General features: G+C 42.3%; 1 long non-coding RNA gene across 2 annotated transcripts; it reads left to right on the top strand.

The window, feature by feature from the left end:
• The first annotated feature begins 109 nt into the window (after positions 1-109).
• LOC121233808 lies at positions 110-25,668 on the top strand. 2 transcript variants are annotated; one of them, XR_005933990.1, is made up of 5 exons: positions 110-809; positions 1,801-2,035; positions 6,552-6,625; positions 7,170-7,327; positions 24,654-25,668. It is a non-coding gene; the product is annotated as an uncharacterized LOC121233808 (long non-coding RNA). The 2 variants fall into 2 exon arrangements; XR_005933991.1 differs by lacking the exon at positions 24,654-25,668 and adding an exon at positions 7,744-9,287.
• Positions 25,669-26,532: the final 864 nt, after the last annotated feature.

Genomic DNA, 26,532 nt, shown 5'->3' with positions numbered 1-26,532 from the left:
GGGAGGAGTGGAGGGGCGGGGCGAGGGGAGGGGGGGGAGGGGAGGGGCGGGGGGGGGGGCAGTGGGGCGGAGCCTGCGGGGAGGGCGGGGCGGGGGCGGTGGGGCTGAGGCCTGGGCCTGGGGCCTTGGCCTTGGCCTTAGGCCTGGGGTCCGGTCTGGGCAATGGGGCCTGGCCCAGGCTGGGCGGAGTGAAGGGTAGGAAGGGCAGCCCCTTCCCTAATCACTGAGGCAGCCGTTAACGAAGTCAAAGGAGTTTCAGCCCACCTGCCCGGAGGCCCAGCAGAGCCCCAGGAGCAATGCGCGCACGACTTGTGAGCGCCTGAGGCGTCCCACGGCCCGAGCACGTAGTGTCCAACGTCTGAGGGGAAAGGGGAAGAAAGGTGCTTTTCCAGGCCTTATGCAGGGAGGAGCTATCTTCCCTTAACACCTGCAACGTTCAGCTGATGTCCTGAATGCTAATTTGTGATTATCCTTTGCTTAATGTTTGTCCTTTCAACCGTTATGGATCAAAATGATTTTATTACAGTGTTTGGCTTAACGACCTGCTGCAGCAGTGGACTGAACAGAATGAGATGGTTTATAAAGTGGTTTTGTTAATTTGCCTTAAAGTTCTCTGTTACTAAGTTAGTAAGTTGCTATTTCTCCTGCATTTCAGCAGTGTTCGGATCATTTTTATAGCTTACCAGCAGGCAGAAGATAGCTCCTATCAACAGGATGCACCAACCGATGTTTCGCCGTCCTGGTTGCTCACTATAGGCCCCCTTTCCAAAACTCATAATTTCACTGGTGAATAGCATCCGAAGCTTACGGTATGTCAGATCTCAAAAACTAGAGAGACTTGGGCCTGATCAATATTTGGATGAGCTACCTCGTTAAGCACTGCAGAAAGTGCTGCTGGTGATTCATTCAGTAGCATTCGTCTGTCTATGAGTCAGGGCTGAACAAATGCCACTGCACAGCACTTGTGGGTTGTACCATCCAGGGGCATAAAACTGGAGATCTTTGCCAATTGCAGCTGTGAGGAGATCGCTGATTTTCCTACCTTACTCCAGTTTCAATACAGGTTTCCAGAATTAGCCAGCAGTTTTGGTGGAATCTAGCAAAGGGTTTCCGCAGTTGCTTTTGTCAGGCACCACTCACTGGTGGTGGTGGTGCGGCCAGGAACAGCAGTGGCAATGGGCATCACTGTAGGCAGCCACAGATCCTGGCTTTGTGTCAGACCATGTGGTTTTGAATTGGTGTGTGCAGCACCGATTGTATGTGCCCCACTGCCTGAGAGCCCTGGGAGAGACCCTCCTTCAAGCCTTCTTCTGGCTTCCCAGGGGTGCTGCTCCCTCACATCCCTTGCAGGTGAAATTGAGAAATCTGTGTAATGTTTTGGGTGTGTGGGTGCAGACACACAGCTGGGACAGGGAAAAGATGAGAGTGTTCAGGGCTCTTCTCCCCATCCAAACGCTGGTCCTGGTGGTGTATAAGTTTGCATTACATGACACAGTCCTTCATCTGCTTCCTTCCTTTTTATGCCATAGATAAATTAAGTGTATATAAAATTCCATTTTCTGCTGGAAAACCAATTAGAGTCACCTGGAAGTCATTCTGAATAATATTAAAAGTGGGTGGAAAGTGTGGGGGAACCAATACAGTGACCGCTTTATCTCTTTTTAGGGGCTCATGTGAATAAATGGATTTTTCTAAACAAAACTAAACTAGATTGGAATTATTTACCAGTCTAAATTGCGTATACACATCTCAGCTACTTCTAGGTGACTGACCAAATGCTCTTGCTTTCATCCATTGCAGAACTTCCCAGAAGGACCCATGGAGACAGAATTTCTTTACAGTATCATACCAGATGTACATTGAAGAGCTAATGGTGAACATTTATGAAATTGATATTGCAGCTAAACCCAGCAGAGGAGAGGTGAGGAGAGAAATCCATCAGGGGAATGTTTTGCAGAGTACCCTCTTAAGACACAGTCTTGACTGTATAGTAATGCCCCCCTTCTGTGGCTTTAATTTCTTCAGTCAAACAAAGGTACGGTCTCCAGAGAACTGTGAAGAATTGATGTTATAACAGTCATTATTTCATGTTTGCATTATGTTGTACTTACTCAGCAAAATATATAGCAATGTAGTGCCTGGGATCAGAACTGGGCAACTCAGGCTAATTTTAAAATCTATGTCACTTGATCCAATTCTCCAATTCTGTCCATCCTTGCAAGATGCCCCATGCCTGGAAACATTCAAGGCCAGGTTGTATGGTGCTCTGAGCAACCTGATCTAGCTCAAGATGTCCCTGCTCATTGCAGGAGGGTTGAACTAGGTGACCTTTAAAGGCCTCTTCCAACCCAAACCATTCTGTGATGAAATGGGGAGAACCTCCAGTTGTAAAGTTAAAATAAATGGCTTAAGTTGGAGAGTTCAGCATGTCTCCTACAAGCAGCACCCCCCTCCATAGTGAGTGACCTGTTTTTACACCTCAGCCGAATTTGTAGGTCACTTGTAATACCTGTGCCAGAAGGGAGAACAGTGACCACTCTTGGTAGTGGCAGCTCTGCTGTTGTCACATGGAGCTCCCCGAGCCTGCAAGGGCAGTGGTTGCCAAATGCAGATCAGCAGACCTGCAGTCAAACTTTACGGCATCTTGTGTACCACCAACAAATGGGTTTATCATCCAAACTTCATTTGAAAACACTACTGGGAACATTTACTGTGGTCTCACAGACCTCAAGGACAGCAGTTTGGACTACGGACTGTGAAAGCTTTGAGGTCAGTAGCACTGGTGTCTTCTACCAGACAAGTAGCATCTGTGTAACAGAAAACAATTAAAGAAATACAGCCAGTATTCATTTTCTAAAACAGGTAACTGATGCATGAATATACCTCCGCTAAAATAAACAAGCTATAAGATGATAGCAGCTTTGTAAGGTGAGCAAGGTTTAATTTTGATGTATTGGTAAAAAATTGCAGAAAGCTTCATTATCACAAAATTGAGTTACTGATTCCTGTATGTCGTCTCAGGTATACTGTGTCTTCACCTGAGCTGCATAACACTCATTGTATTTGTCCAGATCGCTTTCAAAGAGGCTGCCAATCAGCATAAATTATTTGCTGGTTTCTGATTTGTATGAAAGGATTTGAACTGTAAAAGTCCCACTTTAATATCAGAATGATGTATCAAAATCAAAGTTTGGTGAGAACTGTTTAATGCTAGGCATGATTCATTTCAATGGTAAAATACGTGTTTGTGGGGAAAAAGGAGTCTGAGATTTAACTGATATGATCAGCTGTGTTTTTACATAATTTTGCAAACTAGCAGAACTCAAAACACATTGAGCAATGGCATATGATAAAATGTTTATTGTGTCTATAACTGTTTTTGACACTTGTTAAAGAATAAATATTGTATGATATATTTTTAAGGTGTCCATCAGCATTTTGAGAAAAGTATGGTAAAAGACACAAATCCACAACTCTTTGGCTTCTTTACATGCTTTTCTGGACATAGATGATGAAGTAAATCATTCTCTGAACGGATTAAACCAGCTGAAATTTTAGAATGATGGTACCAAAATGAATGGGAGGATTAAATGGATAAAAATGCTAATCCCGTCAGAGACAACAAAATTCAACCTGCATTACAGAAGTAACTCTAACACAGTATCAGGAATTTGAAGGAAACTGCAGTTTGTTAAATTGAGAGGACAGTTGGAATCTGCCTTTTCCCGCTTACTGATTTGTCTCATTTTCTGGAAGAAATTCCACCGATTTCAATGGGATTACTTGCAGAACTGGGTGTTGCTTAATAAAAACAGGCAGAGCAGATTGTGCACTTAAGATGTTCAGGTGCTAAACCAAACCAAACTCTATAAAAAATACTAATTAGTCAAAAAACTTCAAACTTGGTGCCAAGATTCAGACTTCAAAAACATTAGCTGGAGCCCAGCTGACAGAACAGTCTAATTGTGTGGCATTTAATTTCCGATATGTTTATTTGCCAACTGGAAAAGCAAAATAGTCAGGGATTACATGCACAGGAAGAGGAACTACATGGTTTAGACCCCAAGTTCATTTATCTTTATTAGAATGAAAAAAAAAAAAAAAGGCACAAACCTACTTGTTATAATATTACTTTTCAAACTCAAGTCAAAAAAAACAAAATACAAACGGTGAAAAATGCCCAACAATGATGTTCACCTTGGCATTCTTGCAACTGATCATTTTGTACCTTGCAAATCTTTATTTGTTGAAATGAGCCACTAGTTGAACTGTGATTTTCCCATCATGAATAAAAGCTATGATTTCATATTATCTACTGCCTTGAAACGATACTTAAAGCAGTGGTTGTAGACACCAACAAAGCAATATTTATTGGCCTCATCACTTTTAAAAAACACTGATGTTTGTTTTGGCTTTGTGAGCTGAGATATTTCTGAACTGTCGTTAGTGATCTCCTAGTTAACAGTTGGCTTGTGATAGATAAAGCTGAATAATCAGTCAGCCCTGGTTGTAATCAAAATGTTTACCAGAAGCATACTTTGAATTTGTGCTTCTGCTTTGAGTTGGTTTGAAATAATTTTGTAGCCTTCCTTTTCAAACCATGGTGAAAAGTTAGACATTAAAAGATCAATTGTATGGAAACAGAAAGACTTAGAAAATTCATGTGCAGAATTTAAGTGGCTAGGTTGCTGGTCCACATTTAATTAGGAGCTTTTTCTTTCTTGAATATTCAGGAATTTCATACCCAAGTTTAGATTTTTCCAGATTTGCTCTCAGGATAAATGGTAGCTTTCATGTGATGGACCACTGAGATTCAAGTGTGAATTTTCTGGAAGATCGGCTTTCTTTTGTTGAAAGAGCTGTACCTGGCAGAGTTTAGGATGGACTGACTGTGCTTAGGACATTTTGACCTAGTTGAGTAGCAAGGAAGTTACCTATCCCATTTGAGCATCTCTGCCTCTAACTTGAGGAGTTTTGAGACACACAAGATTTCCATTATCTCATCCTGAAATGCTGGGTTTGGGGTTTCTGCTGTGACTCTTTTTTTCCAGCCCTTTGAAATACCAGGCTCATGTTGTGCTTGCAAACAAAGAAGTTGAAGAAAGTTTCATCAACCTCTTCACATAAGGGTGTATTTCAAGCTTGTTCAGTAAAAAGGCCTTGCAGTGCAAGTCCTTGTCTGGCAAGATAACAGCCTGAGTTCAATGTGCTCATGGAATACTAATTAGTCTCTTCATTCAGATTTTCCTGTTTTCTTCTTCTTTTTTTTTTTTTTTTCCCCCCAAGAAGACTGAATATTTAGCATGTCGCCAACATTCTCTGTGGTTTTCTGGAAGAATTTAACTGCTTCATGGTGGCTTGGAGAAAGCTGGTTCCTTTCATATTTATTTTAAGTCTTTTTCTTCCAAATGAAGTATCCAGACGATGTGAAAGCATCATCTGTGTGTTTAGACAAATACTGTTCGCACCTAAAAACTCCATGACAGTGGAAATCAAGTATACTTCACTAGCTTCAGAATAATGGAGCCATTGAAAAATCTTCAAACCAGGATGAGCACAAAGAACAGTCTTGTTTTCTGAAGTTCTGTGCAGGAAAAAGCTCAAGTCATGGTTGATGAGGTGTCTCAGAAATGTTAACAGTGTCAAGCAACTGGCAATTGGTTCCTGTGGCAGGAAATAGCAAAGGCAGCTCAGCGCTACAAGCAGTAGAAGCTGTCCTTATTGTCGTTGGAATTGTAGTTTCCTCCTTTTTAATCATCATGTGTTGTAAGTGAATTTGTTTTAGCCTCTGGAGAATGCATATTTTGCTTTTGTGTGGCCTCTGCTCATTTGGTAAGAATGGTAGTGGCTAATGTACACACAACTCTTGGGCAAACTGAAATATTCAGCTGGTCACTTGGTTTATGCAATTGCATTTGTTGCAGAAAAGTTTGGAACATGGCAGGATGAAGAAGAGGAATAGCCTGTGCTATGAAGGGCTGTTAAAAACAAAGACACCACCTCTGGCTTAGGAGTCTCTGAGCCACAAATTGCTAAGGGCTGCAAAAATATTGGGGGGAAGTATTACTGTCCAGTTGCCCATTGCATTGCTGTTGGCCGTTGCTGGAGACGGGATGCTGGGCTTTTACAAAGAACTGCTCTTTGGTCTGACCCACTATGCCTGTTTTCATCTACATCTGCTTTTACATTTTGTCTGTGCAAAAAAACTGTAACAAAGAATAGGCTGTCAAGAAATTAAATTATGTTGTGTTAGTCTGTAAGGAAAAACTACTCCTTTGAAATCAAAGGCCCAGCCAAGGTTTTGTCCAGTTCTGTATGTTGATATAGTTGGTGATGAACATTAATATATGTGAGGTATGAGCAGAAAACATAAGTACCTGCTATAGTCTTAGATTCTTGCCAGGAAAAATTGCTCAATGAAGTGAAATCCTTTTGTTTTCTTTGAAGCATCTCTTTGGTTCTAGCTGATACTGTTTTAACACTGAAATCTATTTAATTCTGCTTTAATTTTCTCCCATGTAACCTGTAATCTTTCTACGCACTTCAAGCAGAGATGTGTGTGGCTGATTCTGAATACTACTGCAGATACTGCTGTGCAACCTGGAAGACTCCACTGACTGTAGAAGTGAGCAGCTTCTGTTTATTTTTGCATGTTCCTACAAACAAATACACAACTGACAGGTGCTCCCTAATAAAGTATTAAAAAAAGGAAAAAAAAGGAATAAAAATAAATAGTCTGAGCTTCTATTTGATATTTTTTAATGCGAGGGTTCTTTGAATTCAAGTGATGGGCATGTTCAGGGATCGTAACTCAAGCAGATTTTTTGTATGCTGACCTTCCCAATGATAGCAGCCTTGCATTTCTTGGAAGGACCTATCTTTGGAAATGAGGGTCACGCAGCTTGAAATGTTGCTGACGGTGTAAAAAGAGAAAATGATATGTTTTCTGCATAGTCTTTGGTCTTCTAGGAATCACTCCCCATTTGTTCCAGGGTAGATGAGTACCACTCCAAAGGCCCCAGCAAGTAAGAAAAGTCCAGGGACACAATCTGCATAGTCAGCATAACCCTCTTGCCTCAGTAGACAGCCCTTAAGCTCTGTGTCACGGTGGGAAGTTCCACCACTGTCTCACCCTGGATTGTGCAAGAAATACCTGTCTGTGTTTGCAGATCAGATTCTCTTTTGGAAAGATGAAACCCAGGATGTAGCGGAGCTCCCTGTGGGCAAAGCTGTGATTTGAAACTTTTGCCTGAGAAACAGGCATCAAACCCACAAGAAACAGCAATTATCTTTTACACATTTTCTTCAGGAGTGTTTTCTTTCTATGGTAAGTACTTCAATCTTCTGAGCTTTTATTAAAATATGGACATAGGAACTTCAAAAATATAGGAACTTCATCATTATTATAATGCCTCTTAATTAATTCTCTCCCCCTCCCTCTGGTTTTCATCATCTTTTGAGTTTAAGGTTTAAGGTTTAAGTGTAAGCCTGTGTTCTTCATACCAGTAACTGATGTGGATCATCAGTGTCACACTTGAAAAAAAGAGTTTGCTTCAGACCTCTTTTCATGTAGTGTTTTGGGTTTTCATCTTGTTGAGGGTATTAAAGCATGGTCCTTACTACAGAAATATTATCCTGGAGTGAGCAATTTGTTTCATGCAAAATTTGAGATGTCTGGGGAAATGTTAATTTTAGGTTTCCTGGTAGAAGGCATGAGATTTATGTGTTTTTTCCCCATTTCAGACTCCAGTCACAGTGTGGGCTGTCATCAAAGACTTGGTTAACTCTCCTCTTTTCCTCCAGGATATTGGGTCTTCAGTCTTAGATCAGTCACACAGATCCTTCCATTTTGGTATCATTTATTGTACCTTTGGTTTAGACACTATTCTTATGTTTTATTTTCAGTGTGGTGCAGCCCACCTTTTTTTTTTTTTCCTATTCCATGTTTTTTTATTTCCCTCTGACTTTAAATGAAAATGGGTAGAGACCAAGTCCACCCAAGTGGGCTAGTGTCAGACATAGAAGTCTCTTACAATCTTTCTTGCCGCTGGCACTGACTGAAGATATAGAATGATGCAATGTATAAATCTTTTTTTTTTTTTTTTTTGTTGCCTTCTGTATATCTGTAGGGATTCAGCGTCTCTGGCACTTTCACTTGTTCTACTCTTCAACTTAAGATTATTTTCTTTAATTTCTTTCTGCTGCTGGCACAATGGCATGTTCATTAACCACTCCAACCCAAGGTGCTCGAAAGAAATTGTGTCTATCTGGTGACACAGTTCCAAAAGCTTTTGCCTAGCAGAACAGGGGCTTTTACAGAACTCCTCCCCTGGATATTTTTGTGTGTCTGGACGGAGCCCACTGAAAGGTGTAACTGCTACAGGGAGAACAGTTTGGCTGCAAGATAAGGAAAGCAGTCTAGACAGATCTGTCTCAGCACATAGGATAAGGTTATTTTGCCTATCTAAAGTTCTGTCCCAGTCATTTAGTGCATGTTTATATTTTGAGTGATGACATCCTATTTCTTCAAGGATTTTTATGAGAAGCAATCAGACTCCTCTAGCCCCTACAGCCTCCTACAAATCCTAGTTCGTTTGGGATTTTAGGTCCTGTGCTCGGGGCTGCTAGCCTCACTAAAGACATTTTCTTTTGGTGGAGGAAGAATTTCCATATTCCTGCTAAAGAATTTTAATGTGCAATAGCTGAAGAAGTTATGTTTATTCTAGTATCAGGTGTTTTGACATTTCAGGCTGCAGGGGCATTTGATGCAAGGTGTGTGTCAAAAAGATGTGGGGCTATGTCAGGAATGCTAAAGGCTAATGTGGACCGTGTTATGATACTACGTTGTTGCAGAATCAATCAGTACCTCTCTTGGGATAGATTTGCGCATACCATGAGAGTAACCCCCAAATATCCACAAGCCTAGACTTGTGGGCTGCTAGACAGAGAACCTGTAATATGGTCTTATACACACCTCTTAGACCACTTCTTCACTTTTCCAGGCACATTTTTGTTGCCTGCAGTCAGCCAAGGAGTCTTATGTTAGTGGAAGGGGAGACTATCCAGCAGCACTTTAGAAAACCTTGTTGGAAAGTGATATAGCTTGAGTCACCATATTGAATTCTGATCCTCTCTGAAATAAGAATACAGCATAAAAAGGTTGAGAGGAAGCAACAAAAATAGGCTGCTGTGTGAGGCAGAGACAGAAAGGTCAGGCTATTAGATGCTGTGAAGAAACAAACAAGGGATGATACAATAGGTATATGCAAAATTTTCTTTAGGTTCTGCAAAAGCATAAGCTCAGGGGAGTTCCCAGCGAGGTTAAAATGGCAATACACCTCAAGCTGATTAAATGTGTCTCTCCAAAAAGCACACAGACTCTCAGAACTCATTACTCAAGCAAAAGTTTTAGGAGGAGTCGAATAAGAATTTCTGCTGTTACCTTAAATAGAAAATAACACACAAGAGGTTATAAAACTTCATGTTCCAGGATGAAAGTCAGCCACTTCCTATTTAGGGTCAGGAAGACACTTCCCCTGGAGGTACACTATTAAGGATTGTCCATTACAGGATTTTTTAGCTTTATATCTCAGTTCAAATACTGTCAGCGACAGTGTTTCGCCAGATGAAATACTGTTTGGTAACTGCTGGTCTACTCTGTTCTAAATTGAAACCCCCTTTTCAAATGTCTCAGACCATGCTGCTCTAAAACTATTGGTTTTTTCTTTGTCATACATGACAAAAGAAATAAGAGGAAATAATTTCCTTGGTTATTCAAATACATATTTACTAACTTGTCTAATTAGCTGTGTGTGTAGAGGAGGCAGTTTTCTGGTAGTTTCTTTTCCCTAGAATATTGTAGGCTGAATTCTCTCCACCCCGGGTAACAAAAGCCAAATTGAAGCACTGATCCCTAATTTAGTACCAGTGTATTTGTACAACATTTGAGAGCAATAAAACACTCCTACGTTTTTGCTATGGTACTTATCGTGAGTGAGCAAGCTGCCAGTTAATGGTGTTACTGACTCACCTTCCTGTCTGTCCTGACTTGGGCAGATAGAAAGTGGATGGGACGTTGTCAGAATGGACAACAGCGAGTGAACGCCTCCTGATAACCCACTAACGGGGCATCGAGCAGTCATCAGTGCAGAAAGCGGAAAAATGCAATTAATCCTCTAAGTATGAGAAAATCTGCTGTCATTTTCCACAAAATAACCTCAATCGACTGGAAATTGCTTCAGCCAGTTTTTTAAGCGGTAAAATATTAAGTAAGTGCAGTCTTTCAGAGATGCTCATTTCTGATCTGCTTTAAAGGGTAAATGTGAAAGCTATGTTGTGCACCCTCCCTGAAATATTTGGCAGGAAGAGTCTTGTTCACGAGGAAAGCATCCTCTTTTCCTTGATCTTCTGCACCAGATGATCTCTCTTTGACATCACTGGGTTAGCGAATGACACACACATTTTGGGCTGTACGGCAAAGCTCGAGTCGTGAAAGTTGAGGTATGCGGTATAGAAAAAGGCTTTGGTACACCAATAAAGCTGTATCTCTGGGTGGTAAAAGTATATGGGATTTTATCTCTTATTTTATTAGGTAGATTAATTACATGGTTGTAGCTATCACCCCACAGTTAAATCACAGGAGTCTTGCTTATTTTTCACTCTCTTGCTCAGTCCTCTCCATACTTAAATCTCTCTCTCAGAGTGAATTTATTTTCCATGTGGAACATTAAAATGAACTCCCCTGAACCATTATGCTACTCGGAGAAGTAGCATCTATTTAAAAATATAGATATATTCCTAGGGTTTATGCAGCCAGTAACTCAAAATAGCTTGCGTATACCGCAGCACAGCTATCGTGGACTTAGTCATTCCCACAGAGGGTCTTTGTTACGTTTGAAAAATACCGATTTTGAAATCAAAGGATCTGGTTCTCATTTACACGACTGTGCCAAGAGGCCTTATAGTGGTTGCAGATGACATTGCACAGACCTCTTGGTCTCCAGCGCTGAGGCATGAGACTTTCACAGCATCTCCCTGCTCAGACTTCCCACAGCGTATGACCCTTCTTCTGGCCCGGGCACAGCAGAGCCCTGTGGTCCGTTCCTGGGGTGCCGGATGGAGCCCACCCATGGTCTATGGGCCCTTTTCTGAAATATTTCTGCTAGTTTCTTCTGAGAGCACCACGTGAATTTCTTTACATTCTTAATGTTGTCTCACCTCCTTTTTACTATCCGATTGACTTTTTTTTGCCGTGTCTGGCTATGCCATGATTTCATATGTGTATGTGCATTCGTATTACTTCATCACTTGAAATGCTGAATAAAATGGCCTTTTTTCACACTCAGAGAAGTTGCTTATCTGGTTTGTATGCATTGGGTTCCTACTCATTTCCAACCAATGTCTCTTCAGTGTGGAATAGCACTTGTCCAAAAAGCGTTGAGCCTGGTTGTTAGCTGTAACAGCAATTTTCATTTCTCAGTGGGGGTGTTCGCTGCTCCAGCCATAACTTATGAGTAGAGATGCCTCTAATCTGCAGGGGCCTGGAGCAGGAGTTTTCATCCTTTACCTCTGATACCTACTTAGGACTACTTGAGGTCAGTAAGTTCTGCAGAGAGCGTAGATATCAGTAATAAACATTTTTAGGTCATTTGCCCACATGTTAACATGACATTTGTCACAGAGTGCTGCCTGTTTGTATGCCAGCATTTGCCCCCTGACTGTTGGTATATCGAGATACACCCAAAACCAGCCTGTTTTCTCACTGACTTTAAAGGGGACTTAAAATGACTAGCTGATTTTTAGAACAGCAGTCAGATGATTTGCAGCCAGATGAATTACAATTGAAATGGTGACAGGTACATAACTGGACCTGGTGAAGGACAAGGCCTGCCTGCACTTGGTGGTCTTCCTCTTCTTTGGAGGATGTAAGCACGCACAAATATCGCTGGAGCCCAAAAGAAAACTTTTGGTTTCATGTATTAGGTATTCCATGTTATAAAAAAAAAAAAAAAATTCATAGGATAAATGATTTAATCTGGCTTTCAGCTTAGTATCTGTTTATATGGTGACACTTTCCATTGCCACTATATTGTCTTTCAGCTGTAATATTTTCTTCACATTGCAGCCAACTTATTGAAGTCATTTGCCACAGAAGGTTTTGAAACATATTATTTATGGCTCCAGTCTGTCACCCTCAGACAATATTCTGAGATGATGTAATACAGCTGTACATAGCATTTCTATATTTTTCTATGCTTTGTCAGTTTTTTCTATACTTTACCCTTTAAAAGATATAAAAGATAATATTTATTTTATCTTGTGCTAGAATTCTCTAAGAAGATACGTAAAAGCTATTAGAAATTATCTTCTCTGTCCCATTTTTGAAGTTTTAGATTAATTCCTGTAGTGTGAAAGGGCTAAATAAGTTCTGATCAGTTTGGTTGAGTGTATAAGCAAACTCCATACTTTTTTGTCTTTGTTATATCTGGATTTGGGATTTCAAAGTGCTTTTGAGACTATTTTCATTGTTAGGAAGGGAAGTGACTTTTTTTTAGAGTTCTTCAATGAATGAGTTCACAGTTAGCATGACATATGAGACTCATTTCCTCATTTGTTACTATTTTAAACGTATACTTATCCTCCCACTGTTCCTGAAAAAGTTCTGTTTCTTGTAGATTCTCCGCCCAAAAAACCCTATAAAAACTAACATAGCTCCTTACCCTGGCAGACACTGGGCAGTCCCTTTGAATAATGAATAGGGAGGGTTGTTGCCTGTGAAGGTCATGTCTCCGTGGACATTTTGATGGGGTCCCTTTGGCAATGCTGTGCAGGTTCTACGCACCAGCCGGGCACTCTAGGTTTCCTTGTAGGCAATGGAGAGGAATGGGCACTTCTTGGGTGCATTTCGTCCGCATTGAAGACAGAAAGGTGTAAAAGATGTGGATGGGTTGCATTCTCACTGTAAGAGGAAAGCCAAGAGTCCTCCGCCCGGGAGTTTCTCTCATTCCCTGGTCCTGAAGTCAGTCCCTGCCCGGTTCCTGGCATAGCTCAAAACTTCTCGGAGCTGCGGTACCTACCTACGGCTTTGGTACAGCAGCCAGAAGTGACTGGGGTGCAATGCCCAGACGTCCTACTGGGTGGGAATAGATGTTGTTCACTTTGCAAGGAATCGTTACAGGGCGGCATTCGCTGGGTTCGTGGCTTCCTCCTTCACCCCAAGCGTTGCACCATGGGTATGCTCAAATGTAGGGATGGTCTTGCGCTTAGGCTAAATGTAAATGCTTGCGTGCATTACACTGGTTGGCAGTACGGTGTTTTTCATCCCACCTGCCTCTGCTTTTCCATATCAGTGCTATTGTGTGGTCTCCCGGACTTCGGAGATTTGCATATGTAAAAACTCTGGGTTTAGTCATTCTTATAAAACTATGCGCGGTCACAGTATATGAAGAATAAGAAGTAATGAGGAATAAGAATACTGATTTGCAGAGTGCTATTTAATGCAAACTTGCCAAGTGTATCTTCTTCTAGAGATTTAATGAAGACCAAAGTTGTGATGACCATATAATTAAAAGGAAAATGTTCTCTTCTCTCGTGGTCACTGATGTATTGATATGGTCGGTTGTGGCAAATTAAGTTGCATCTGAAATTTTGTTTCATAAATCATGTTTGCTGTGAGACCAGCACAGAGCATTTGAAATGTGTTTCTTCATTTTAAGTTTAACCAAGTTCCTTTTTGATTTCTGTTGCTTCTGGTTTGTAAAATCATTCTTGGTTAGGTTTCTTTATTTGCTTTGAATCTCTGATATATTCCTAATCTGATTTAAATCCACAATATTTTATTCATCTTACTTGTTGTGTAAATCATTGTTTTCTCCAGTTGTCCTTTTAGGAAAGTATGAGGAAAATAATGCTTAACCTCTGTAGAAAACTGTCTCCTAAACAGACAACTATCTTCTGTCTTGCAGACAAAATAGCTACTCCCCAGTTGCTTTAGTGCAAATGTAGTTATACAGTCCTTCTAGCAATTTTTTGCTGACAGAATCATAGGTAAAATAGTGGGTTTGGTTCCCAGGAATTTCTAAAATGGGACAGTGATATTTTTCTTTCTTCTTCATAGCTTTTATGGAGGAAAATTTCTCCCAGCGGAAAAAAAAAAATCAAAATTTTGATGGCCCTTCTATACTTTTTCAAGCAATGCTTCTGCTCGTAGTCTCCCATATTGATTTTACAGTCCAGACTCTCTCAGTGAAAAATATACTTGATAGAGTTATTTGGCTAAAATATAGCAATTAACAGGCAAGATGCTGTTCTTAAGATTTAGCAACTGGTTAATTAAATACATTTGTCCACTAGCTAAGTCATACATGATTTTACGATAAACTCTGTTTCTTCTAATTTGTCTTTTCCTTGTTCTATCTGAATGTTTAATCAAAGCAGTCCATTTTGGGTATAAACGGCAGGTGCAAGTTATGAGGAATGCATGAGTCCAAGCTAAGCTCAGCTGCACCCTGTTGATTGCATAGAGCATGGTCAAGGCTTCCAGGTGATTCTCCTATCCTACCACAGAGAGAAAGGTTTGGGGATTTTTCAGACCTTGTGCTTTGCTGCTGTGCAGGAATGCTGCTAAAGATGTGAATGAGAGCATCAATACTGACAATAGTTTTGGCTTTAACCGTAAAATAGTCTTGCCTCTTTCAAATAATTTTTCAGCACCGGTGGTTTATAGCAGTCAGGTTGTCAGGTTATTGGTGTTGCAAAGACTTCTTCTCTAGATAAGAAATTAGAAGCAGAGGGAAGAGAGGTACAGAACCTGAGTGTGGACATCTGAATAAGAGCTTCATCTTCCTATACAATTAATGGAGGAGAACATGCCCAGGTATTAGTTGCTTCCTCTGAGTTGTGCCTGGGAGTGACTTTCCCCAAAGGAGCTGGGGAGGCTGCTTTTCTAATTTAGGCTCTTAAGTCAGGTACCAAAAAATGGTAGGACAGGAATGGTGACACAGTAATGGGTTTGTTCTTGTGAATTTGCCTGTGAGATGTGCTGGCCAGTAAATACTTACTGACAGTGGTGTTGATGAGGAATCATCAAGCTTCGAGCAGGAAATCGGAGCGGACATCTCGGTGCCACCGAACTCTTAGATACTGAATTCACTGGAACTGGTATTTCACCCCCGTGGGCAAAATGCAGCAAGATATACACCCATCCTGTCCTAGCTTTCCTGATCGGGTGCTCTTGGGCTGTGTAGGGAAAAGGTGCTCCGGTCCACAATTTCAGGTTACCCAACTCACACAGAAGGAATTAGATTATCTCCGTTACTGTGGGGAAACACAGAGATGGATGGAAGATGTCACTAAGAAATGAACATGGAAAGCAATTTGTCGTTTTCATGTCCAAATCTGTATGACAGTGATATTCTCTTAATTGAAAGCTGTGTTTTCCTGCAAAAGAAAAAGAAAGTCTGTCTTGTCTACCCTGCAAAGTTCATTGTGGTTGTGAGAGAAAAGAGTCTTTGAAGAGGCTTTAATGAATATTAAAATCTGCTTTTACTGAGAGTTCCCCCTGAATCTCTCACAATATAATTAAATGGTGGTCTGTGTAAGTGATTACAATTAGCTATTACTGGACCTGATATTTTCCTTAAGATCAGAGGTCACACACATAGATTTACCAGAATTTTCAGCTCAGAGGAAGAGAGCTTGCCAAGGGGTTTGGATTCATCTGAGGGCATGCCTGGGCTGTGCATGGTGTTAAAAATCCCCGCCTTAGATCTGTGTATCTGGATACGAGCACGGGGACCAGTGTGTTGCCAAGGGGAGACAGTAGCTTGAGTCGCAGAAGCAGAACGCCTGCAGTGCTACCTCAAAGGTCTCTTGCCCATCTTTTGGAAGCAAGGTTACAGGTGCAGCTACCCCATTCCTGGCTCCAGATCTGGTGTTTTCAGGGTTGGTTTGGTGATCCCAGCACCAGAATCCTCTGTGCATGCACCCCCGTTGTGCAGAAGTATTATCCCCAGGTTTTTAATGTAAAACCGTCAGGTAGGAGCTAACAGAAAGTGGCTTATCAGGTTCAAAGTGATGCCTTGTTCCTTAAGAGATGGAAACAAATTTTTACGGGAGTTATCCAGCCACTTAAATATTTGCACTTGGCGTAAGGGAACTTGCTCACAGATCTTGCCAGAGTGGATAAAGAAAGCCTAAGACAGCTGGTATAAAAAGGTACACAGCAGATGGTCTAGAGACTCCCCTGAACCTTTACTCTTGAGTCACCCTCTCATCGTACTGCAGCCACTGAACCCTGACTGCCATGTTAAAACAAATACCCCTGAGGAAGAGGGATCAGCTACTGAGCGAGTCTTTCTTTCCCTAATTCTGCATTTGCACCTGCCAGTGCTATTTTGGCTCTCCTAGCAAGGTGAGATCAAAGAAGCACCTTCCCTATAGCCAGGGGAGATTAGTTGCCTGGGGGGGTGTGTTTTTTTAAAGTAATTTTTTCCCTGAAGTTGACTTGTATGAGTCAGCCAGACCCAGAAAAGGGAGAGTGCGTGGGTGTGAGAGGTTTGCACAAGATTATTACACTCTCTCAATATTCTGTGTTTCTTGTCATCCATCTGTAGTTTCAGAGAATCCAAAAATTAACCTTGGACGGGAAGCAAAGCACAGCTCTTAAATGCTTATTTTTCTGGTGTCTTTTCTTTCATGTTCTGAGGTGCTTTTCTGGAAATATACTTAAGTGACTGGCTACAAAAAACATTTGAGATGTGATTTATATGGAGAGGACGGCTTGAGCCCCTCCTTCAGACCACCGTGCGCTGAAGTGCCGTGTTTGGCTTGTCCTGCAGGGAAACAGAGAGACGGGTGTTTTCATCTTCTGTCGGGGGAGAACCCACTTCAAGATGTTGTTACCCATATTTTAGGGAGGGGGGACTGTGTGGTTTGCTCAGGAGTCTTTGGGAAGGCTTTAAATAATGTTAATTATTATTTAAAGGTGGCCACTGGGAACATGGTGAGCAGCAGCTTCTAAAAGGAGACGACAGATGGAAATACCATTAGGTTAACTGACAAGACCAGTGTAGGTAGAAAGGGAGAAATAAAGTTGGAGTGGAGACACAGTGGAGTTCCCTGAAGGGGAAAGACCTCTGGGATGTCTTAGCAACTTCGCTCACAATTTAGAAGTATTTTCGTGGCAAAAGTATGATGTCACAAGGCCAATACCAACAGGTGGGACAAAGGATAGGTTTTTCTCTGCACCCTTTTCCATGGAGGAGGAAAGAGGAAAAAGCTTCAAACTCTTGGCCAGTTATTTAGGGACATGGTGAATGCCAGGGAAAATGAACTGGGAAGCAATAGTGGAGAAACAGCCTAGAGTATGGAGTGATGGGAAAGCCATGTGAAAGAAAAAAAGGTTTCGAGCACAGAAGGCGACAGAAGACACAGTTGAGAAAATATGAGAGGATGGGGAAGGTAGGAAAAAGGGACTTAAGAGATGGTTATTTATTTTCAAAGAGGGAGAAGAAAGAATAAGAGCGGAAATGGTGGCAGTGAAGAAAGAAGCTAAAATCAGAAACAGAGTTAGAAGAAAACGGATTTTGTATGAAAAGTAGGGTTAAAGAAATGTTGCTGGAGATGAAACAATAAGTAAATTTAGTAAAGTATTAAAAAAAAAAATGGGAGAGTGAAAAAGAAAGTTCCAGAAGGAAGAATTAATAAGTAAAGGAGAGTAAACGAGAAAAGGAGAACAAAGTCAAAGGAGAGAATTTTTATGCTCTACAAAGCTTGATTCTGACCTATTTTGATATAAAATATCTTTAATATATATTGGACAGACAGTACCAGGGCAACTTTGGGGGAATTGGGGAAGCCAATCTGCCTGACCTTAGGAGACAGTGGTGCTGGCTGAAGCTCTGCAATGGGAAGGGGAGATCGTGGCAGCCCCCGCAAATAAGTCTCACCAACCTTTGCAAACTTCTGTAGGGCCTTTTAGCAGGCCCTCTCTGCAAACACAGGGGCCAGGTTTCAGTTTTTAAGGTACAAAACCACTGTCTGAAACCACACCTAGAATCCTGGTAAAGTCAAATCACTGCCTGGGCTGTACATCCTTATTTGCCAAAGTGGGATGAAGTCAATAGGCTTACCAGGATGGTAGGTACTGGCCACAGTGAAGGAAAAAGAAGGGGAAAAGGATAGAATAATAAAATAATTTAAATGCAAAGGGGCCTCTGCACACCTCCAAAACACAACTGGTGCTCCAACCCCAGGCACCTTGGTGGTGCTCTGCAGGACTTGCTCCAGTATATCAGTGTCTGTCTTGTACTGGGAAGCCTGAAATCACACACAGTACTCCACGTGAGGTTTTGCAGCAGATGCACAGGCTTTGGAGTTTATGTGTGTAAGAGCAAAAAAAAAACCGCTGAAGGTTACAAAGAAAGTGCAAGTGTTCAAAAATCTCTGTAGCTACCCTGTTATTAAACTTTCAAAATCTAGGCATTTCCATTTTAGCATAACTGCGTTCAGTGTTGTAACTCCGGTCCAAGAAAAACACTCTTCTAATAGTCTAAAAGCATGCAGTTTAAAAATTATGCCCACTTAAGAAGTAATTTCTCTCATTTGATATTTAACTGCTTCCTTTTTCTCAGATTCCAGAGGGCTGTTCAGGGGAAAGGAAGTTTTGCCCTATCACATGGTTGATACTGTGGAGACTGAAAATAGCGAAATACACCAGCCAAATTTAGCATTACCTTGCACTCAAATATGCTGCTGCTTATCTACTCTTTTACTATGAAATAATACGGTTTAGTGTCATATATTTATGGTTCTCCCACTTTTGATCGAACGAAACCCTCTTACTCAAGGCAAGGGAAAGGTCTATTAAACAGAGACACAGGCACCAGATGACTCAAGATATTTGTCTTTTTCGAGGATAATGTTAGAGCGTGGAGCCAAAACTTGGTTCAGAGGCTGCCCTGAGGCCCCTTGGGGTTACATTTTTTTAAAAAGCAGCCAATAACCCTCGCCTCCAGAACGACAAAACTCATTTCACTGACTCATCTTTCCAATAACAGTCACATCATCATTTTGAAAACAAGTAAACCCAACGACCAAATCCAAACAATTTCCTTGAATGGAGTGGCCACGAGAGGCTGAGCTATTATTTATTTCACCTACTAGCTCTATATTGACAGTCAGATGTGCCTGGGGGAGCACCTCAGGGGGTAGGGGAGTGCACGTGAAATAAAATTGTGGTAGGTGCTACCTTACGGAACGAATATCCCTGTACCCTTAAGCAAACCCTGCTGTTATCACAGGGAACTTTTGCACTGCATTACCCAATGCATACCATTTGCATTCCAAATACCCATTACATAAATATTTGTCATCTTCACTTGTTTTGCTACGAGCTGTGTAAGCTCTTTAGGGCTGTGCCTTGTGATGCGGATGCTGGGTTCATTTAGTCATGTTCGGTTCCACTTCCCTATGACTTCTCCCGTGACTTTAGACTGTTACCAAAGTTTCTCTGCACTTCAGTGCACAACTCATAACATAGGAGCCAGAGCTCTTGCTGGCCAAAGAAAAGGCTGTTAACCCTTATGAGGATCTTGCAAAGCCAGGTAATGAAGCTGTATCCAGAGGATTTAGGAGGACCATTAGATTAAAGAGCTGATATATTGTGTGAGGCCAGACACAGCCCTGTCTGACTGGGGATGTCCCTTTCACCAGGCACACACATACCCACCAAGCAATGAGAAAAGGGGTCTTCGGTTTCTCCCTGTGAAAATACTTACATGCATTTAGCAGGCTCCCCAAAAGTTACAGAAATAGCCACCTTCTCTGTCTCCTGTGGTCCAGTTAATACATTTCTGAACACTATAAAATGCTCACAATAGAGATATTGGAAGGTAGATACAGGGGGAGATAGGTATGAGATTGCACACAATTTTTTGCATAGTCCAGTGTACCAAAAGATCATCTTTAACCAAAGAAAAAGATCAGATTTCCTACAGGCAGATCAGTAGATGTGCCGCTGGTGTGTACACCTAAGGATGAGCCGCTACATCACAGGAAAGATTTAAGACTCTTTGTAATCTGGTCATGTTAGTATGATTTGCTCTTGGCCTTGTAGGAACTGAATAATAACCTGTCTTACAGAAAGCATGCTGTGAAGATACGCTGTTTTTTAACCACCTTCACTAATGCATATAGAAGATAAGATATCTCACACCAGAAATCAATGAGCTTACATTTCTTCACTACGGTAGCTGCTAGCACCAAAACACAGGACATAATTGTTACCTTCTTCTGAGTTGACATCAGTGTGCCCATTTTCACAGGGATGTTCCTTGAGGAGCAGAGAGATGAGTCTCAGGGTATTGAGGTCTTTGTCATAATTTTTCTTTTCTTAGATTTTTCTTTGAATTTGGAGTTCACAAAGTGAAGGACAAGAAGCACCACCGACACATGAAGAGAGCAAAGGCATTACTTTTTCAGTCTCAGGGTCTTTCTCAAGATATTTTAAGATCAAGATATTTTCAGTACATGGCAAGATAATTGGAGGTGACGTTTTTCCTTTTTAGAAATTTTCAATGGGACCTGGCTATTTCCATAGCACTTACATTAGAACTGAGCCAGTTCCACACAGAAGGAAATTTAAAAGAAAAGTTTGTCTCTTTTCTCAGTGCCTATTCTTTTCTAGGCTTCATGAGGTGTTGCTTGGAACATAATGATTTTGCAGACAGCAGGAGTATTATGTCAGTGTTGGCAAAAAGATATGATATCATTATTCCTTGGAAGGTGTTTTTTTTAGGCTGTTTGTGTTCCCTTGCGGTGCACCTTCAGTCCCCACCCACACCTGCTGCTGTGTCTGCTCTGAGGGATGGAAAGATTGATTTTGTCTAATTTTACCACCCACTCTGAAGTGGTTGGTTCATAACCTCTGCTGAGACTCTTCACTTCACGCCAGATTTTGTGAATGGCAAAGCTGCCTAAAAGCCAGCTTCTTAAATGTTGAGCCCCTTCTTTATAGAAAATTCCTTACAGAAAAGTAAACCAATCACCCTCTGAACTCACTATATGTATGGTGGTGGCCTCCATGGTTTATTTCATTTTTCTCTCTTTCTCTATCCCTGCACACACATTTGCACACACATGCACGTGCACACACACACACACGCTCACATTTTGAGGACTAGCAGAGCAATTCAATGTTATAATTCTTATCCCTTCTCTGAGCTGTGAAATTGTTAACAACACTGACAATGAAATCAATATCACAGGCGTCCGACTGGGAACCCACTGAAACTAAAACTCAAAGACTGTAGTTCCAGGTGCTTTGCAAACTCCAGCTATTTCTGCATCAGGCATCCACATTTCATGTTTTGAGGTCGTTCCAAAGCCGCCACAAAGAGAGACTTTGCTTTTTAGAAAAGAAAATAATGCAAGAGTTTTTTGAAAGAATATTATGTTTATTTGCTAATGAAATAAGAAGTCAGAGGCTGGAGAATATCTATAGGATTTACCTGCATCCAAGTCCTGTTCTGTTTCCCTCCTGTTGTATTTCCCTAAAGGCATGCTCCACACTGAGCAAAATAATATTTCAGCCTGCTAGGAGCTGCCTATGTGTGTCTGTGCAGCCTAGAGAGATTCACAAGTCCAGCAGCCCTGCGCCCTGTGCCTTGGCTTGTAGGACCCCAGGGCACGCTGCCTCTGGCTCCCTGCTGCTCTCCGCAGGAATCCCCCTCTCCATCAGTTTTTGGGAGCTGCCACACCTAAATAAACCTAGAATTGAATGAGAAGGGAACCGAAGAAGTACTCAAGAGCTTTATGACGTGAGGGCTATTCAGGCTTGCCTTTCCCAAACTGGATTTGGTCAGTACCAGACAACTTTGTTAGAAGTGTTACAGGAGGTTTAAAGGGCAAGCATTAGTCACGCTGGTGTGTTGAGACTAATACGAGGCTTGATTCATAACCTGGATCAACAGAGGATACTTGTCAATGAGAAGGTAAAAGGGGCAGCTCTAACATGAAAGAGTACGCAACATTTAACAACTGTTCCTCTCCTGCAAAGAAATCTGTTTGTGGTATATGAAGCTGAGTTAAGATGACAGTGCCCATCATCATGTGAAATAACATGTGACTCGGTGTTGGCAGTTATCTCCATCATGGACAGAGTCTTCATACAGATGTGTTCTGCTTTATGGAAATCTTAAAGCACGTGAAGTTGGGAAAGATAAATAAAAGGCTCTACAACTCGATTTGCTTCACGGAGGAAGACTTCATGCTAAAACTGCTGGCCTGAACGAGAGATGAAAAATAAAAATGGCTTGTTTCAAAGCTCTAGTGTGAAAAACGCAGCAGCTTTGCCCTGTGCTTTGACCAGTTCTACAATGAATGGTGACATTTGACTGGCTTCTCACAGTGAAGGGAAATTTAACACAACTGTGCTGGCGTCTTAAAGGTCAACTGTCCCTCTCTGACATTCCCTTCTTTAGTAAGAGAGCTGGCATCACTGCATGTGGGAGCAGTCAGGGTCTTCTCAGGGTCTGCCCCTAAATAGCCCTCAGTATTGTGCACAGCTGCACGAGTCCATTAATACGTCCCTCTCAAATGTCCATCATTTTCATTTAAAGATCATTTAAAGATCAAGTATACTTTCATCCCATGGAAATCTGCATGCCCTCTCATTTTTATTATGGAAAATTCTTTGCATTAGAAATACACTGAGGTTGCAGGACGAGCTCACAGGATCATAGAAATGTTGGCTGCAAAGGGCTCCAGTCTGACCTCTGACTCGAAGTGGGAATATCATCAATGCTGGCTCACAGCAGACGTAGCTTTGTACAGCCAAGTCTTGAAAACCTTCAAGGCTGGAGATGCCACCGTGTCTCTGGGTCCTTGTTCCAGTCCCGCGCTACCCCCCCCCAAGGAAGAAGCCCTTTATGCCAGAGGCAAGAAATCCCATAGCAATAGAAGTTTCCTGTGTTAATGGGATTTTTTCTTTGTCACATGTAAGGAGGCCGCCATTTGGGACACACTCAGCTGACTGGTATGACTTGGTGCTGCCTTTCAACAGTGTAAATTACAAACCTGGTATGAACTTAGGCGGCAAATTTAAAGCCTGCAAGGATTTTTAGCTAACAAATTAGCTGTGTGGTGACATCATTAAACGATAGTGAGAACTTCTGTTTGCTTTTCATTGCATAAATAGGTGGGAGCCCTTGAAAAGGAGCACCGAATGACTCATGAATTCAGTTTGTGCAGTGTGGAAAGCTTAGGGCTGTTCCAGTTTCTGTCGTGGGAGAAAGAGAGGCATCTAGCTCCCTGCCTCTTCCTCAGACCTTTCACTGGGCCAGTGTTTCCCTACAGAGCAGAAAGGCGGCTCTTCAGGGAGATATCTTACCGCGTATCAGCTGATCTGACATCATCTATATGCATGGCTATGTCCATGACCTTGTCGTCTTCAGCCGTGAGGTGATGTGACCTAGCTGTAGGTCATGCTGGGTGACATTACTTGCCATGGAGGTGGGCTGGGAGCACGCTGTGGTCTCACAGCTCTCCGGCTGTGCAGTGGTGTGGGGAGATGCTGGTAGCTCTACTGGAGATGCTGGTAGCTCTACTGGAAATGCTGGTAGCTCTACTGGCGGATTTACAGAAGTGCGTTTCATTTCTTGTCCGAGGTCGTGGTGAAACGTTCCTTGCACTCTTAAGCAGCTGAAATGCAAGAGGGCTGCGTTTCAGCGGTACGTGAAAGGATCTCTTTGTGCAGCTAATCTTGCAAAGCGCTGTGGAGTTTGTCACAGTGCATGACCGCTACCCAATTCAGACCAGTCACTCGGCATAGTCCAAGGATGTTTAAATTCAAAAGTTCCATAAATACTTCACCTGGTCTTGGGGAAAAAAAACAAAAGAAAGTGCATAAAGCAATCTACTGTCACTACATGAAATATAAATCCTCCCAGTTTGAGGTGCAAAATCTCAGCAAGCTTTATTTATTGCTTGCTTGCATCTACATGGTTGCTTCTGTTTCTCCATTAGCGGAGGAAGTGCCAAACCGCTTCCTCCACCTGGGGCTGCCTGCGGGGTGTCTGCTGCACCTCTCCATGCAGGAAAAGGTGCAGAATTCCTCCGCGTCTGAGATCTCAGGCTTGGGGTTTTGCACACATAAGACCTGCAAGTCTTACTATTTGTAAAAAGCAGCGAGGCCTGTGATTATTTAGTCATTGTAGAGTTCAAACCTTTTAATTTTCCCCATAGCTTGTGCTTTAATGCTCTGTTGATGGGCTGTGCATTCTCCTGGAGCTGTGTGTGCAATTCCTGTTGACTTTAATAAAAACTGTACGGGGTATCTGAGACAGAAGTAATTTCATAATATTGTTTTCCTTTCTGCCCCATATTGCTCTATTCTGTAGCATCTGTTTAATAAGCTTCTTTTTCCCACTGGAGATTCTCCTCAACCCACAGTGGACTGATGACTACAAGCCAACTAACTTTTTTCATTTGAAATATTTTAGCTGAATATTTGGGTCACAAAGAGTGAGATCCCAGCCATGACTTGCTTTATAGATGTCCGCCCGCCTCCGGTGAATTCTTCACAGGACCCAGCTTGCAGTGATGAACCTGGAAAATTCACGCGGTCCTTTTCCTTTTTGTTTTTTTAATGGCAGGAGACACAGTTTAATCCACTTAAAGCTGAGCCTTAGACACCTCTGGAGCAAAAGCTGCTGATCAGATGAAATTCCTCCGTGGTCCACACCATGACTGTCAGTGTGGGCTGTGTGGAAACCATCGATTTCCTTCCCCCGGGGCATGAGTTGGGGTCACACCGCTACAGGAGCTGCTGTGACGGAGAGATGCTCGGAGATAGAAATGACAGCCCCTGTGCCGTGACCCCTGTGTTAGGCAGGGAGCAACGGGGGTGTTGAAAAAGCAGGAGGTCCACGGTCCGGTGGGCACGCGCGGTGAAGATTAGTGCCTCGTCGCACTGTGCGGCCCCGGCTCTGCAGTTCCCTTTGGATGGGGTTTGTGCCTGAGGTGTGCCAGGAGCAATTATTCCAGTATTGAGTGGACAGCTGGCAACTACTTCAGTCAAGACTTCATGTGGAACTTCTTGGTTGGTTTTTTTTTTATTATTATTATTTCCTCCATTTTTTGAGTACAGTGCTGCAGATGTCCATCTTCAGTCATGCATCAACCTGGGCATCAAGGCTTAAGGGGGTTTGTTTGCGTGTTCAGGCTTGTTTCTGTTTCCCTTCAGTCCTCCCATTCCTCCAAAAAGCCCGCTGTCCTTGGGAACCCCGGTGGGTTTTGCTGGGCTTCCTGTAGAGGATAAATCGTGGGGATATAACCATTCCTTGGGACCGACCACCGCTAGCTCAGCTGTCGCTTCCCTGAGATGGCAGCTCTTTCTGGGTTGCTGTCAGGGAACCAAACAGTTCCTTCCCTTTTGCCTCACCTGGACAGACCCACTGGAAGCAGAAGATGACCACAGGGAATCAGAAACCTTCTCAAAGACAGGTGCTTGCTGTCCTGGGCATGAAGCAGGCTGTTTTTCAGTGAAGGCTTCACTGATGCTCACAATGAACAAAGTTCAGTTAGAAGGAGGCTTTCCTTCATATAGAAGAAATCAATTGCTTTTAAAATTGTATTTATTTTGTATGGAAATGTCATTTCTAAGGGAGAGTGGCTGACGAAGCCTTTTCATCCTATGTGACTAATCCAAACTCTGCCCACATCTGTTGCGACTGAACATTTTACCAAGCCACAGTTGCTCAGTGACTTACGTTAAAAGAGCGTAGGTGATTCAGTTGACCTCCAGTCAAGGGCTGCAGGTAGCCTGCCACAGTGTAGAGCCGTGGGAAACCCAGACCTTTCTCAGCTTCTGTACCAACTGCATGCTAGATTACTCAGAATACAGAAGGATTTATTTTGCTGTATAAGTTTGGAGTTTGTCTTTGCTTAGAAAAATAATCAACTTAAAAATGACAGGTTTTGCTTTAACCTATGGGACAGCTGAGATCTTTATTGAACGCTCCATGATTTGCTCTACTTTGTCATGGATGCTTCTCCAGGTGCTTCACAGAGGCTCTGTCTGCAGCAAGTAGTTTCCAGAGCTTCATCTAGGCTTAACTCATCACCTTAACTCTCACAGTGCTTTGATGCTGAGAAGTATTACTCAGTAGCTCTCCTGGACCTCTTCCTTAAAGGTATTTAAGCCCTAGGGTAGGTTACCCTGCACCATTTATCTACTTTTATTTTGTGTGCATAGCAAAGCTGTGACCATGCAGCTGAGCACGTGTGACTCTGTATGTGGGTAAGGAGAGAAGGGAATTAGGGTCTCCTTTGTTATACGCCAGCTCCTAAGGATTTCGGGCCCATCTACTCGGCAAGGAAAGGCAATCCCATGCATCAGGAGTGTCTGGGGTTGCTGGGCTTGCACGTGGAGTGTCCTCTCCTCTGTTGCACCAGTTTTGTGCTGGTTTAAGTGCTCTCACACGTACACTTGTGCAGACCTGTCCCAGGAAGAGTCAAAGGAGGCAGTGGCTC

This window comes from Aquila chrysaetos, chromosome 14 (genome assembly GCF_900496995.4).
Source record: "Aquila chrysaetos chrysaetos chromosome 14, bAquChr1.4, whole genome shotgun sequence".
NCBI lineage: Eukaryota > Metazoa > Chordata > Aves > Accipitriformes > Accipitridae > Aquila > Aquila chrysaetos.
Note: the sequence above shows the minus strand (reverse complement) of the source record. Positions and strands in the feature narration are given on the sequence as shown.